Consider the following 15423-nt stretch of genomic DNA (forward strand, 5'->3'; position numbering starts at 1 on the left):
GAACAAAGTATGCAACCCTACTATTACCTGGAATACGTTCTGAACCCATGTGTCATAGACAAACACACTTGCCTAGAATATCCTGCTATGTTGCTAGTACCCTGCACATTGATGACAGATAATAGGCATGGTGTGATTGCAGTGGGCTGCAGAGGTCATGGCACCCTGTACAGCAGTACAATAGGCACATAATTGCTGACAATGTTCTTTGACTATGTTCCCCACCGGATGCCTGCAACATATGTGGTGCCATCAAATGTGATCCACAGAGGCCATACAATGCCTTACACATGTGATCTGTATGGACTGACGCCACTGACACCAGGGAATACCTGTATCATCCTATCAATGCAGGTACAGGGTCAATCTGCTGTCTATAAGCAGGTCCTGCCACACCAGGCCAGTACTGAAATATCTGAGGATAGCAATATGTGTACACAACATGTGCCAGCTAAACCAGGTACACTTGTACATGTCACTGTGCATTATTGTGGGACGTGCACATGCCAGGTAATGTCCATGTCAAGGACTATCAATCACAGACATGACATGCATTGCAAAGCAATTGCCATACACAATGGTAAGCAGGATGTCAGGACAGTTCATACAATACCCATCTGCGTGGGACATTGCAGACTCTACACCCCTGTACCACACTGCACACCACTGTCGGGTGGCGTGATGCCAAGCATTACACCTCACCCAGCCTTGTACAGCCATCTTGCACAGCCAACCACTACTCACCCATGAAGCAATGCACACATGCATGTCAGTACTGACATGCAAGCACACATGCATGTCAGTACTGGCACCTTGTGTCTGCATGTGGGGTATGATGCTCCCAGCCACATTAATACCCAGTATAACTCCCATTGGCATACCGAATGATGTCAGACACATTCACATGCACTAGCCCATAGATCGTCTGGATATCTCCTGTGGTGCATGTAGTACCTTTGTATTACTGCAGTGTGGCAAACTAAGTAGTTAGGAAGTGTATTTTGGGCCTGGCAAAGTGTGTCAATGTGAGTCCATTAGTGAGTGCAGTTTTGTTGACAATAACATCTGTTCATGTGGACAGCCATATGTGCTACACCTAATGTATGTCTACTATATCTCTGTTGCAGATGTCACTCACCAGCACACATATATGTTCTTACAGCACACCAGGATGTCAGCTTTGTGGCACATGGAATAACTGCATGTACTTGTAATAATAATGACTAATCAGTCAGGGGTTTTAACCCCTGTACTGGTAGGTGTGTGACAGACGATGCTTAGGTTTTAGTCTCGAAGCCATTCTCTGATGTACTTTGCCTCTGTCTGTCCCTCCCACACACTCTCTGGTGGATGTGGAGTTGTACACCTGCTCAGCAGCAGCTTGTGTTTTGTAAGTGATGGTCATGATCAGGTGATGGCCTCTGCACCTATTGCAGTCCTCCTCTAGCTGATTGCATGTGGAACAGCTGTGATGATGTTCCCATAGCCAATCGCATGGAAACACAGTACAATATCTAGGAACATCATATTGGTGGTACCTGGATCTGGTGTTTGGTAAATGGCATCGCAGATGATATCTGGATGTTCCTCAAACAACATACAAAGTGGGAAATAGCCTAAAGACAGGAGTGAGATGTGCCAGACATGACTACAGCATGTAAGTGTGGCTATACTTTATTGAGACTACTGCCAGTTTAACAAGTTGTGTGTGGTAATGGCTATTCTGCATGTTTTAAAACTGACAAGACAGTGCTCTGTTTGTGAGGGAACCCCCATCTGTAGGGCCATCTGTGGACTGGTCAGTGCTTTCCTGTGTTACTCACTGAACACACATCTGTAAACTGCAGGAGCATAGTGTAAGGATTGCAGTCAGTACATGGTGATAGTGATGAGTTACTGCCATCACATCCCTGATTGGACATATGTCACATGAAACAGTGGTATGATAGACACTGTCTGGGGTTCTCAGTGACATGCCAATAATGGGCCACTGTTCATAGCTGCAGTCACAAGTCTTTTACACTTTGTACAGATGTCATGCAGTATATATGCATGTCTTGTGCTCCCTCTGCAAATGTATACCATCTGTTGTGTTGGGTTTATGGTTATATCTATGCATGTTGTAATAAATAATCCTGAATGCTGTTGACTACTACTAAGCCATATCTGTGTTAAAACTCCAACACCATAGTCTGTATGGGTTTGGAGGTCCTGGCAGAACCTCCTGTCCCACTTCAGCTGGCCATGGCACTGGGCACCAACACATCTGGGGCCCAGCCTTAGACCTCCACCTCTGTTGGCTCTGCACCACCTTCTGGTGGAACCACCACTGAGGATGGGGCTTGTCCCCCCTGGGAGCAGGTCCAGACAGGAACATGTCCATTGTCATACAGTCCCAGATGTGGTGCGTAGTAGGCTCAATAAGGGGTTCTGAGGCCAGATATGCCAGCTCAAGGGCAGAGTGTCACATTTACAGGGTGAGCCTGCCCCTTCTAGACAGCCCCCAGCACTGCCACATTTGCAGCTGTTTTGGTGCAGTGGTGGCTGCCCATGGCTGGGGATCTCCTTCCCACTGTTTCCATCTGTGGGCTCATGGGCTTGTGACTGCCAAACACCCCTCCCTGACCAAGGTGTATCCCCCCACATGTGTCATATACTGACCCTGTATGCTGTCTTGTCTGTCATCCTACCCAACCTGTCCTCCACGAGCATACCTACTCTCATTCCCACACATCTCACTCTCACCCTACGGAAACAAAAGGCAAATCAGTTCCTAGAACAACATTTGCCCCATACATACCTGTCCATTTCACACACGTGTCCACTGGACACATGTAACCCTTTTAATATGCATCACAACATACTCCAGTTGTCCTCAGCCCTGTCTCTCAGGCACGCAATCTTGGTATGCACATGACTCCTAAAGGTTCCAGGTACACATGATGCAGATGACCCCATTGTACACACAACACTACCAGTCCCTCTGTGGTTACCCCATTTACCTTTTTCATGATGATGATGTCACACACAGCACCTTGCAATGTTCTCACATAATGATCAGACAGGAACTGTTGTGTTAATGTAAATAAAATGCACAGAGTGATGTATTTGGCCAATGTACAAATGTTTGCGTGTATTAATGACATGTCTGTCTAGGTAGTCTTGATATTACATAGGACAACACCAGTACATAATACAGTCATTGCTGGTGTTTCCCTTTTCATTCCTTTGTAATGCTTTGTTGTCACATGGGATGTTTTTGATATGTCTATATATATATGTATGTATCTATATCTGGACATAAACACACACACATACATCTACATGATGGAATACATTTCCTATGCTGTTGAATGACTGCGCTGGATGATATGTTTGTGATAAGATCCAATGTCTGTATATCTGCCATGGCTTAATGGGAACTCACAATAGCTGTGTGTGCAGGGTCCTGGTTTCGAGCCTTGCAGAGGCCGTTTATTTTGTTGTTGGGCAGAACAAGGCCATTGGATACGGAGTGATTAAGGCACATTAAAGCAGTTGTGAGCAGGTGTGCATGGGTTTGCATGGAGCTAAGCATTGCTAACCTCCGGTTACAGTTTCTTACACTCAGTTAGGCTCTACATTGCTTCACCAGTGTAATACTCGCATACTAGCTGCCAAACAGGCTTACACCTGCTTGCTCCTGCACTTGCAAATGCACTGCATTTGGTGTTTGCATCTGATACTCACACCCCAGGGTGGGAGTGAGGACTATGATATTACCTTGTGATGCATATTACATTGGATTACATGCCTACAGTATCGGGAATGACTGTCCATTAGGTGAAATCATGCCGTTCGACTGTACAGAATCTGCGGCCTGTCCAGAATTTGATTCATATTATCGGTCTGTTCCTCTTACAATCTGCACCTGTCTGGCTAATACATGGGAACTAACACTCTTCAATACAAACTAGTAATTGGGTTTTGGAACCCACATCCTTCAGCCGAGTCATGCTACTACATACCCAATATTCTATCATCTTTCTAAGGTTGTAAGTGGAGCATGTGCTTTCTGTCCCTATCAGACCGTTCATACAATTGGGGACAAATATCAATGAATCAGGGACAGGGACACATCTTAACAACATCAGGGACACATTTAAATTATTAGTGCTATTAACCTGACACATTGACCGACTCAGAGCATATGAATCCATACACATTTTCTGAGGTAAATGATGTTTATAACTCTTAATTGTTGTCATTATTCAATACGTGTAATTCACCACCTTTCCTCCAAAAGTCACTAGTTTTAGGAGGGATTAAGTGGGACAGAGTTAGATTTTGAGTCAAAATCAGGGACGTCCCTGGAAATCGGGGACAGTTCAGAGGTATAGTCCTTATTTGTTCCCCCAATGGTTTATGTCATATCCAGTGGACTTGCTCTTAGGGGTTGAGAGGTATGGGTGTCGTCAGCTATGCCCATTTCAGAATATTACTTACATCCCCAGGGTGGTCCTAATACGACTACACCAGCCAACACCTGCACACCTAGGCCCATAATTGCATACCCATAGTTCCCCCAACTGCCGCTCCTCTGCAGCACTCACCCTTACTGTGGGTGCATGTGGGGTATAAACTCACCACTACACACTGCCCACTCTCCGTGTGTCAGAACACATGCCATACATTGTGTCAACCCATGGGTTATCAGGCTCGCACAACCTATTGGTCCGTGTATGTCTACAGCCTGGTTTGATGAATCATTACTGGGACTGACTCCGATGATCATTAATTTTTGGGTGTCCCACAAGGGACATCGATGTCTATGTTTCAAGATTAGACCTGACAGGTCTCTTCCACTGGTAGTATCCTGCTGGTGGTCTGGGAAGCAGTGGTGTATTTATGTTTATTGCGTGTCTGTATGTCTCACTGGCCTAACTGGGGTGGGGTGGGGGAGGTTGATGCTATGTGTTACACGTTTGTTTATTCGACCCCTCACCCCCATATGCATGGCCTGTGAACATATGTAACTCGTAACTGCTGTATCATATCCTAGCTATATACATGTGTATATTTACAGTTTTATATATATATATATATATATATATATATAGATAGATATGTGTATATACATTACTATATACAGATATATCTGTATATATATGCATACATGTATATATTTATATATTTCTGTCTATATATATATATATATATATATATATATATATATATATATATATATATATATATATACATATATATATATCTAACAACATATGTGTCTATGGGTGTCTGCATATGTATATATCTATATGTGGGTATGTATATGTATTCTGTCTCTGTATTTATACATTTGTACTACGGAGAGGGAGAGGCTTATCTGTATGTCGCTATGGGTAGATATACACACACATACCTCTATATATATATACATCTACATCTACATCTGGTTATTCCATTCCTTTCCATATAGATTGCACTTTGCTGCTGTGGGACTCATAGTGTGTATGGCTGCTTGTTGTGTGATGCCTCTGCACAATGAAAACATTTGCTTACATCCCTGGGGCTGTTCATATAGGCCCACATCAGCCAACACTTGCACACCTAGACCCATAAGTAGCTAACCATAGTTCCACTACACACACCTCTCCTACAGCACCCATCCTTACTCTGGGTCCTGGTCGGTTCTGAACACACCACTACATGCTGCCCACTCTCCACTTCACGGGACCCATTTCATACAATTGTCCTGACCCATGGTTCATCAGGCTTTCCCATCCTTGTATTCCAGGTATGTATGCACCGCAGCCAGAATGTTCAGTTTATCACCTTCTTTTGGTCTTGCCAATTTTTGGGGTGTCCTGCAAGGGACGCTCCTGTCTGTGTTCCAAGATTAGATTTCATGGGTGCACTGTGTACCCCCCAGTTGTATCCTGCCTGTAGTCTGGGGAGCAGTGGACTCTTTACATTGTTTGTGTGCATGTTTCCCGTGTCTGGCTAGAGGGATGGAAGGTCATGCTACGTGTTTCATGTTTCTTGCTTGGGCCCCTCACTTCCATTGGCATAGCCTGTGAACATATGTCATTCTTGTGTGCAGTTTCCTATCATAGCTGTATATCAATGTATATCTACACACACGCACACACACACACACACACACACACACACACACATATATATACGTATATGTATATGTCTGCAACTATATATATATATATATATATATATATATATATATATATATATGTGTGTGTGTGTGTGTGTGTGTGTGTGTGTGTGTGTGTGTGTGTGTGTGTGTGTGTGTGTGTGTGTGTGTCTGTAAAGCAATGCACACCCCGTGCAAGCGCACTTACACATGCTTACTGGTGTTGATATATGCTTAAACCTGCTTACTAGTGCCTTATTCATTATGACACTGACACTTCGTTCCAGTTCACTTTTAATTGTTATTTTGCAGATTATACAGCAGACAGATATCGTAATATGTTCATGTACAGATTACCGATGGTAAATGGTATGTGATGCAGTGGGATTCGGAACAGGAATGTCTGTTCGTTAGGCCATTGCTCTAACCAATACACTATTGCTGTGCTGCTTTATTTGCATATATACTCATATACCCATGGCTCCTGGTTCCCCAAACACCCAACCCAATGCCTCCCTAACACTGTACTCATCCATTCTCTAGTTGGATTTGTGGTGTATCCACACCACTATAGAAAAACACAGTTGGCCAGCAAAGATAGCAGTCAAGCATACAGCCAAAATCAGATAGTAAATGAACAGACTTTATTTGGTATAAAAATAACAAACCGGTTTCGGCAAAATTATGCCTTCTTCAGTGTTAGAGAAACAGACACACAGAATACAATTAAATATACAAAGTTATACTTTAAGCTAACCAATGAGCACGCTGGTATGCTACTGATGCTCATGAATAATGCATGAAAAATATAAGAAAACAGAATGCAAGAGACCAAGGCTACTAATCTGACATATAATAAGATGTTACAAACAAATCATTGTAGTGTATGTTAAACCCATAATAAGAACAATATTTGGTAAATGATGAAGGTATATATAGAACCAAAAATATAATAATAATACATAAATACACTATGTGGGCATACACGAGATATCAATATTTTACCCACATATAATAAATCCAACCAGTAAGGACCCACTTCCCTACTGTAAAATATATGGTTGTTAACTAAAACAACTAACATATATTGTTACTCATAATGAATGTGGTATGATATATAAACATGTATTTCCAATCAATAACAAAATTATTTATTCGTATTAGAAAATAGAACTATACTATACCTGACACCAATAATGATTAATGTGAGAAATGAATAAATATCATTGTCCATAAAATTGTGGTTATAGATGATCATTGAGTCCAGGTGGAAAAAGTGCACCCAAACTAAAACATTTTGGTTTTGTTGCTGATGTTGACTTATGTTAGAAAGTTCTGGATCAATCCCTCCAGGGAATGCTCTAATGGGTCTTTTCTTATGCTTCCGACCCCCTCTATGCTTCGAGCCATTTCTAAAGGGATATTTCTATTTGTTTTCTTTTTATGTGGTGATCCCCTATCCCCTGTACTGTCATAATCTGTAAGAGAGGAATCCTCTCCTGAAGTGCTGTTGTTGAAGCCATCTCTATTTTTTAAAATGGATCTTGGTCTTTTCTTGGTGCGATTTGGGGTAGGCCCTTGACCGACCTCTGCAAATCTAACTGAACGATTAAACTCAAAGGGGCGTCCCCTTTGGTAATCAGAATAATCTCTATGAAATTTTTTTAATTTTTCTTTCTTTGATGGTTTTTTCATGGTTTGTCAAATCTTTGGATAACTTCTTCAGATGATCCTGGAAATTAGAAAAGGACTCATAATTTTTACAATCAAAACATAATGTTTTGACCTCCTGAATATTTATGTCCACTATGTTTTTGTATATTTAATTGTATTCTGTGTGTCTGTTTCTCTAACACTGAAGAAGGCATATTTTTGCCGAAACCGGTTTGTTATTTTTATACCAAATAAGGTCTGTTCATTTACTATCTGATTTTGGCTGTATGCTTGACTGCTATCTTCGCTGGCCAACTGTGTTTTTCTATGGTATTTCCCGGCCGTGCATCACCCACGTGCACAGCAATTGGTTTTGCCTTGATTCTTGGGCTGTGCTGTGGGACCAGCAGTTGATCCGCCATTTTCTGTATGCAGAGGAATCCTCTCCTGATAGTGTTACGGACTATTTAGTTATCCAACACATATTATGTTGGATGTATGACAGTGTTTTTCTTTGGAGTAACAGACGTCTTTTTTAACATCTGGGTTGCTGTTTCGCTAATCCATCTTGGGATCAAGGCTATGAAGACAATTGTTGCATTTTCTTGAGGTTGGGCCTACGAATTGGTGGATTATTCTACCTTGTAGATCGAGGGATACTTTCTACAAGTTTGGGACATTTTTCATGCAGACTGCATATACGCATTTGGTTTGGGATAGTGTTTAAACATTTTACGCCTACGAATTGGTGGATTCATACATCCAAGGTATCGTGGTGAATTTTCAATTAATTAGGGATATTTTTGTGTAGATGGTCTACATGTTCGTGGTTTGCGATGGAGGTCTAACAGGTATTTACTGCACATGCTGGTCTTGTCTTCACTGACATTTGTCTGTGGTTACTGTCGAATCGGACAACATGGCATTCAATATGGGTTTGATATGGTGGATGTGAGTGACATTTTTTCATCGAACAGCGTGGGACAGTATTTAATATTTTGGGACTAAGTTTTTGGGGACTATAGCTTCAGTTCTTGTGTACAATAACCTTGTATTTAACACTTATGTATCATTTATTATTGTTCTTCATACACTTGGTATATGTAGGGAAAATATCTTTTTACTTGGCATCACGTTAGTGGGAAATGTGACTACATAGGTGTTTTTTTTTGGACCTTATGTGTCTCGCTAAGTACCAGTATAGGATACCAATCCTGTATACTATGTGTATGTAGGGAGTCTATTTATTTCCTTGGGATTGTGTTAGAGGGACATATTAATGCTTATACATAAGTGTTGTTTTCTTCTTGGACTTTATTTTGGCAAAGCAACAGTCCAATACAGGAATCTCACCTCGAAAACAATCTCATAGGCATGGTCCTGCTGAAGGACGAAATAACTCAACTTGGCCTAGAATTTGTGACATTGTCAACCTATGGGACATTATTATTTATACATTTTTGTATTTTTGTTTACACATCTGCAACTTTCTGTGTATATTAACCTATGGTAATGCTTATTGTACTATGCAATTTTTTAATGTGGCAAAATAAGTTTATTCAACATAGATTATTAACCAACAGCTATTTGGATAGTATATGTGAGCATATTCCGGAATTTTCTATGTTAAACCATTATACACCAGGTAATTTCAAGGGATTATACCACAATATAGGTGGAGCTCGTTTGGCTCCTTTTGTTGATTTATTTTCATATATATTATTAAGATATATTGGATAGTGAAGTTTTTCAACATTGTGCTGTCCTAGAATACCCTAGATTCTGACAATTAGTTTTACATGGATGGACTGCATTTGTTACACATTAAGGGGGTTACATCATATTGGCCTGTCTCAAGGGTTATTAAAATGGTATTTTCTGTTTCTCCTTTATTCTCATGAGCAGGGTTATTTACACATTATAATATTTGGTATCATTATTCACTGAACATAATTGTTTTTTGTTATAGGTATATTATGATAACAGTTTAAGTCTCTCAGACTAACTGAATGTTTTTTAGGATACTCTTTGAGTTATTCAGTATTACATTGGTGCTGGATATTTATCGGTCAGGGTAGTCATATCCTGGTCATATATTTTGATTTCATTGATATTGTGTAATACCATCATTACATTGTTGGATTACTTTTCCATTAACTATATGTGGATTTTGCCGTCCCATTATTTTAATGAGATGGTGGGATTTATATAACATAATTTAATTAAGGGAATTGACATCATACTTTCTATTATTATTATTTAGGGTTGACAGTGTTCCCAGACCAACATCTTTAGCACAGGGGATTAACCTTTAATAATATATGATATTCTTGGGTCATCCAGCAATATATATGTGCTGGATAATTATCTGGTAGTATTTCCCTAGTTAAACTTTTAGATTCCATCAACATTTTTTGGGTATTATATTACGTTGTTGAATCATTCTTCTATTAAAAATTTTTTATTAGAATATTGGACATTCATTGAGTGTTGCGAATTTCATAGATTCTTGGATTTTTGGTTGGAGCGGTTTGGGGTACCTCAGACTGACTTCTGCCTCAGTTAGAGAAATTATTCAGGTTTCTTCTAGGTTTGTCAACAATTGCTACCTCCCTATTATTGTAGAGTTTTTAGTAGATCTGGATATACATTCACAGCATGGACCTTGAAAGCATACTCTCTGGATTATGTGCCGATCGGGAGGATATTGGGGTCTTTGGGATCAATACCTCACCAGGCAGTAATCCAAGTAGTAATGACCAACAGATGTCATCTGATTGTGATTTATCCTTCCTCTCCCTTACTAAAGGCCTTAAAAATTTAAGATCAAATATATGGCATTTGAAATTATTTAGAGCGTATTCAAATAAAAATATTGTCCCTAGGGGCTTAAGAATACGGCTCCAACCATTAGTAGGAAGATCGGATGACAAGTTGAACAGCGACTGGAAGGAAGCTTTACAAACTGGGTCTATGTTATTTGTGAATGTTCTTTTACAATACTATGAGAGGATAGTGGACGTAAATATTCAGGAGGTGAAAACGTTATGTTTTGATTGTAAAAAATATGAGTCCTCTTCTAATTTCCAGGATCATCTGAAGAAGTTATCCAAAGATTTGACAAACTATGAAAAAACATCAAAGAAAGAAAAATAAAAAAAATTCATACAGATTATTCTGATTACCAAAGGGGACGCCCCTTTGAGTTTAATCGTTCAGTTAGATTTGCAGAGGTCGGCCAAGGGCCTACCCCAAATCGCACCAAGAAAAGACCAAGATCCATTTTAAAAAATAGAGATGGCTTCAACAACAGCACGTCAGGAAAGGATTCCTCTCTTACAGATTATGACAGTACAGGGGATAGGGGATCACCACATAAAAAGAAAACAAATAGAAATATCCCTTTAGAAATGGCTCCAAGCATAGAGGGGGATGGAAGCATAAGAAAAGACCCATTAGAGCATTCCCTGGAGGGATTGATACAGAACTTTCTAACATAAGTCAACATCAGCAACAAAACCAAAATGTTTTAAATTTATCTAATGTAAGTTTGTCTTGTGATCAACAGATTCTTTTGAATAAAAGGCTTAGCTTCATTCCTGGCTTTTATTCCAATGAATATCATATTGTTACAGATGTTACGAATTTTTGTCGAAGTTTAAATCTTAAGTTGTTTTTTGCAGACGATACATCTCAAAGATCCAACGAATTCAGATTTGGCAAATCTGATTTTCAGCCTCCAATGAATAAGTATGTGTCCATTTTCATGCAGTCTGGCTTCAGGGACCTATATTTTCAAAATCATGGATATACTATGTTGGGACATAACCTTTCACAGCAAGAGAGCATTGCCCTCCAACAGTTATGTAACAACAGGGATATCATTATATTACCCGCAGACAAAGGTGGGGCTGTGGTAGTTCAAAACATGAGCGATTATCTTCATGAGGGTTTATCTCAGTTATCTAACACGGCATGTTACATGAACATGGCCATTGACCCTACCCTGAATTTCAAGAAAGAAATTGATTCTTTCTTGAACTTAGCATGTGATGAAGGTATTATTACTAAGAGTTGTGTTACACAACTTTCAGTTAAGGACCCCGCAAGCAGATTTTATACTTATTACCCAAAATTCATAAATCAATAACTAACCCTCTGGGTGGACCAATTGTTTCGGGCATTGGATCCCTGACCGAACCGTTGTCGGCCTTCCTGACATATTATCTCAAACTTCTTTTTGGGTTTGGTCCGGGCAAGGCTACAGGATACTACACAGTTCCTTAAAATCATTGAGGACACACAATTGGAGCCGGAGTGGTTAATGTGTTAATTGTATGTTAAAGCCCTGTATACCAGCATACCACATTGGGCTGGCTTACAAGCCCTCTAATATTGGCTGGACAGGGCTGGTCTATATTCACAGGGGTTTAATACATTATTAATCTGCATGTCGGAACATGTACTCAATAAAAATGTTTTTTATTTTCAAGGCCAGTGTTATTGACAGCTTCAGGGTATGGCCATGGGAGCTTCTTTTGCTACCATCTATGCCGACCTGTTCATGGCATTCTTTGAAGAATGCATGATTTACAATGTATCTCACAATATCTATTTGGTTGAAATGGACATTTGGCGCAGGTACCTGGATGATTGCTGGATGGTATGGCATGCGGATGCTGGATATTTGCAGGAATTTGTTGATTATTTGAATGGTAATATCTGGGGCATTGAATTTTCTATCACTTTTGATTTACAGACTATTAACTTTCTGGATGTAACTATCTCAAGAAATCCAGACCATACTTTGGCCACCAGAGTGTTTCCAAATATCCACAATATAACACCTTATTACACGCTTCGAGTATGCACCCACGCCATACCATCAGGAATATCCCGGTATCACAATTCATGCGTATGAAACGCCTTAGCTCCACCAAATCAGATTATGATGTAGCTAGTCTTGATTTATGTCATAGATTTGTTAGCAGAGGGTATAAACCTGAAGACATCAACAAGCCATGGGCACAATCCTCCCAAATAAACAGAAAGACATTGTTGGACTATAAGATCCCCTCTGGAGATTCCCGGACATCCACTGTCAGATTTATCACAACATATGGCAGGAATTATTATGTCATTAGGGATATTATAAATAGACACTGGAACATCCTATTGGCTAATGAACAACTCAGATTGGTTCTGGGGGAAGAATGTCAATTCTCATACAGGAAAGGAAAAACATTGGGTTCCTTATTATCTCATTATAAACACATAGGTAGTGGGGGTGCAATTTACAAACAACTTACAATAACAGGACATGAACTGTTGGGTACCTTCCCATGTGGCCATTGTGGGTCTTGTAAACAGATCACCAAGTCCAAGCATTTTTCCAGCCATAATACCAGTAAGGTTTTTGATTGTAAAATCTTCGGTAATTGTAGTAGTGACTGGGTTGTCTATTTGGCCTCATGCCATTGTGGGGCGTTTTATGTTGGCCAGACCTCTAGGCCACTCAGGACATGTATAAATGAACATCGAAGTGACATTAAAAATAAAAAGGAAACAAATGCTTTATATCGACATGTTTTAAAACATCAACAAGCACAGTTTATGTTTATGATCATAGACAGAATAGTTGATGATCGTAGTAATACACAAGGGTGGCACGGTATATTGAATCACAAGGAGAAATATTGGATAATTAGTTTGGGTGCACTTTTTCCACCTGGACTCAATGATCATCTATAACCACAATTTTATGGAGAATGATATTTATTCATTTCTCACATTAATCATTATTGGTGTCAGGTATAGTATAGTTCTATTTTCTATACGATTCAATAATTTTGTTATTGATTGGACATACATGTTTATATATCATACCACATTCATTATGAGTAACAATATATGTTAGTTGTTTTAGTTAACAACCATATATTTTACAGTAGCGAAGTGGGTCCTTACTGATTGGATTTATTATATGTGAGTAAAATATTGATATCTCATGTATGCACACATAGTGTATTTATGTATTATTATTATATTTTTGGTTCTATATATACCTTTATCATTTACCAAATATTGTTCTTATTATGGGTTTAACATACACTACAATGATTTGTTTGTAACATCTTATTATATGTCAGAATAGTAGCCTTGGTCTCTTGCATTCTGTTTTCTTATATTTTTCATGCATTATTCATGATCATCAGTAGCATACCAGCGTGCTCATCGGTTAGCTTAAAGTATAAATTTATATATTTAATTGTATTCTGTGTGTCTGTTTCTCTAACACTGAAGAAGGCATAATTTTGCCGAAACCGGTTTGTTATTTTTATACCAAATAAAGTCTGTTCATTTACTATCTGATTTTGGCTGTATGCTTGACTGCTATCTTTGCTGGCCAACTGTGTTTTTCTATGGTATTTCCCGTCCGTGCATCACCCACGTGCACAGCAATTGGTTTTGCCTTGTATCCACACCACTACACATTGGCCACTCCCTACTCCTGTAGACCCATCCCATCGGTTGACTCACTCCACGTATACTCAGAACTCCCAAACTTTAAGTCCACAAACATTGGTGACATGAGTGACCAAAAGGACACTATTTGCAATTTTTGGGTTGTCCCACATGGGACACGCATGTCTTTATTTCAAGATTAGACTCTATACTTCATTACATCCTTACTCCCGTTAGCATGACACTACAATAAATTAATAAGTATGACTATATGGTAACGCACACGCTACACATGAGAGCCTAATTATGTACATGTTTGGCTTATTTCTTTTACAAATAGACCGGTTTAGTAATTGGCATTGCCATAGCAGGCAGATCACAGGAATGGCTCCATGTGTGGGAAAGTCCTCACATTTGACTTTTCTCAGCACAGCACTGACTTCGGACATGTACACACTTCTGTGTTTTAGCAGTTTCGTCCCTTCCCTTTTATGCACATCCTATTATTCTATCTACTGTTGAGGTTTGTAAGGACACATTCATGTTGTTTATGTCTGCAAATGGAATTAATGTGATACAGAGAATGTACTTCTACATATAGATGTCTGCATGTGTGTATGCATATATACTTATAACGATCTCGCTGACCTCCACGGGGCGGTCCAATTAGATCCAGCACATCCAACCCTGGCACGCCTGGATCCATAATTTCATACCCATAGTTCCGCCACTCCACCGGAGTTCAACAGACACACATACCATCCATTGTCCAGTTGCTATCCCAGCCATGACACGCCTCCACACATTGCCCTCTCCCGGTGTTAGGGGCCCTACATGTATGTTGTCCCAACCCATGTATTCTCAGGCTCTTCCACCATTTAGTTCTTGAACATACCTGCCCTTGCTTGTGTAATGGTCGGATGGCCAAATAGTTTAACAATTTTTGGGTAGTTCCCACTAGGGACTACCATCTGTGTGTAAAGTAGACTTAGCCGATCAACAATGTTACTCCCACTGGTAATATCCTGCCTGTGGTGTGAGTAGCAGTGTTTGCTCACTCTTGCCCAGCTTGACATGACATACGCTGATACCGCTATATAATACTGGGGTTTCTGTTGATTCCCTTCTCATTCCTTGTGTATGCTTTATTGTTACGTCATTCTTTCTTCATATAT

Source organism: Protopterus annectens, chromosome 4.part0 (genome assembly GCF_019279795.1).
Source record: "Protopterus annectens isolate FY-2018-M chromosome 4.part0, PAN1.0, whole genome shotgun sequence".
NCBI lineage: Eukaryota > Metazoa > Chordata > Ceratodontiformes > Protopteridae > Protopterus > Protopterus annectens.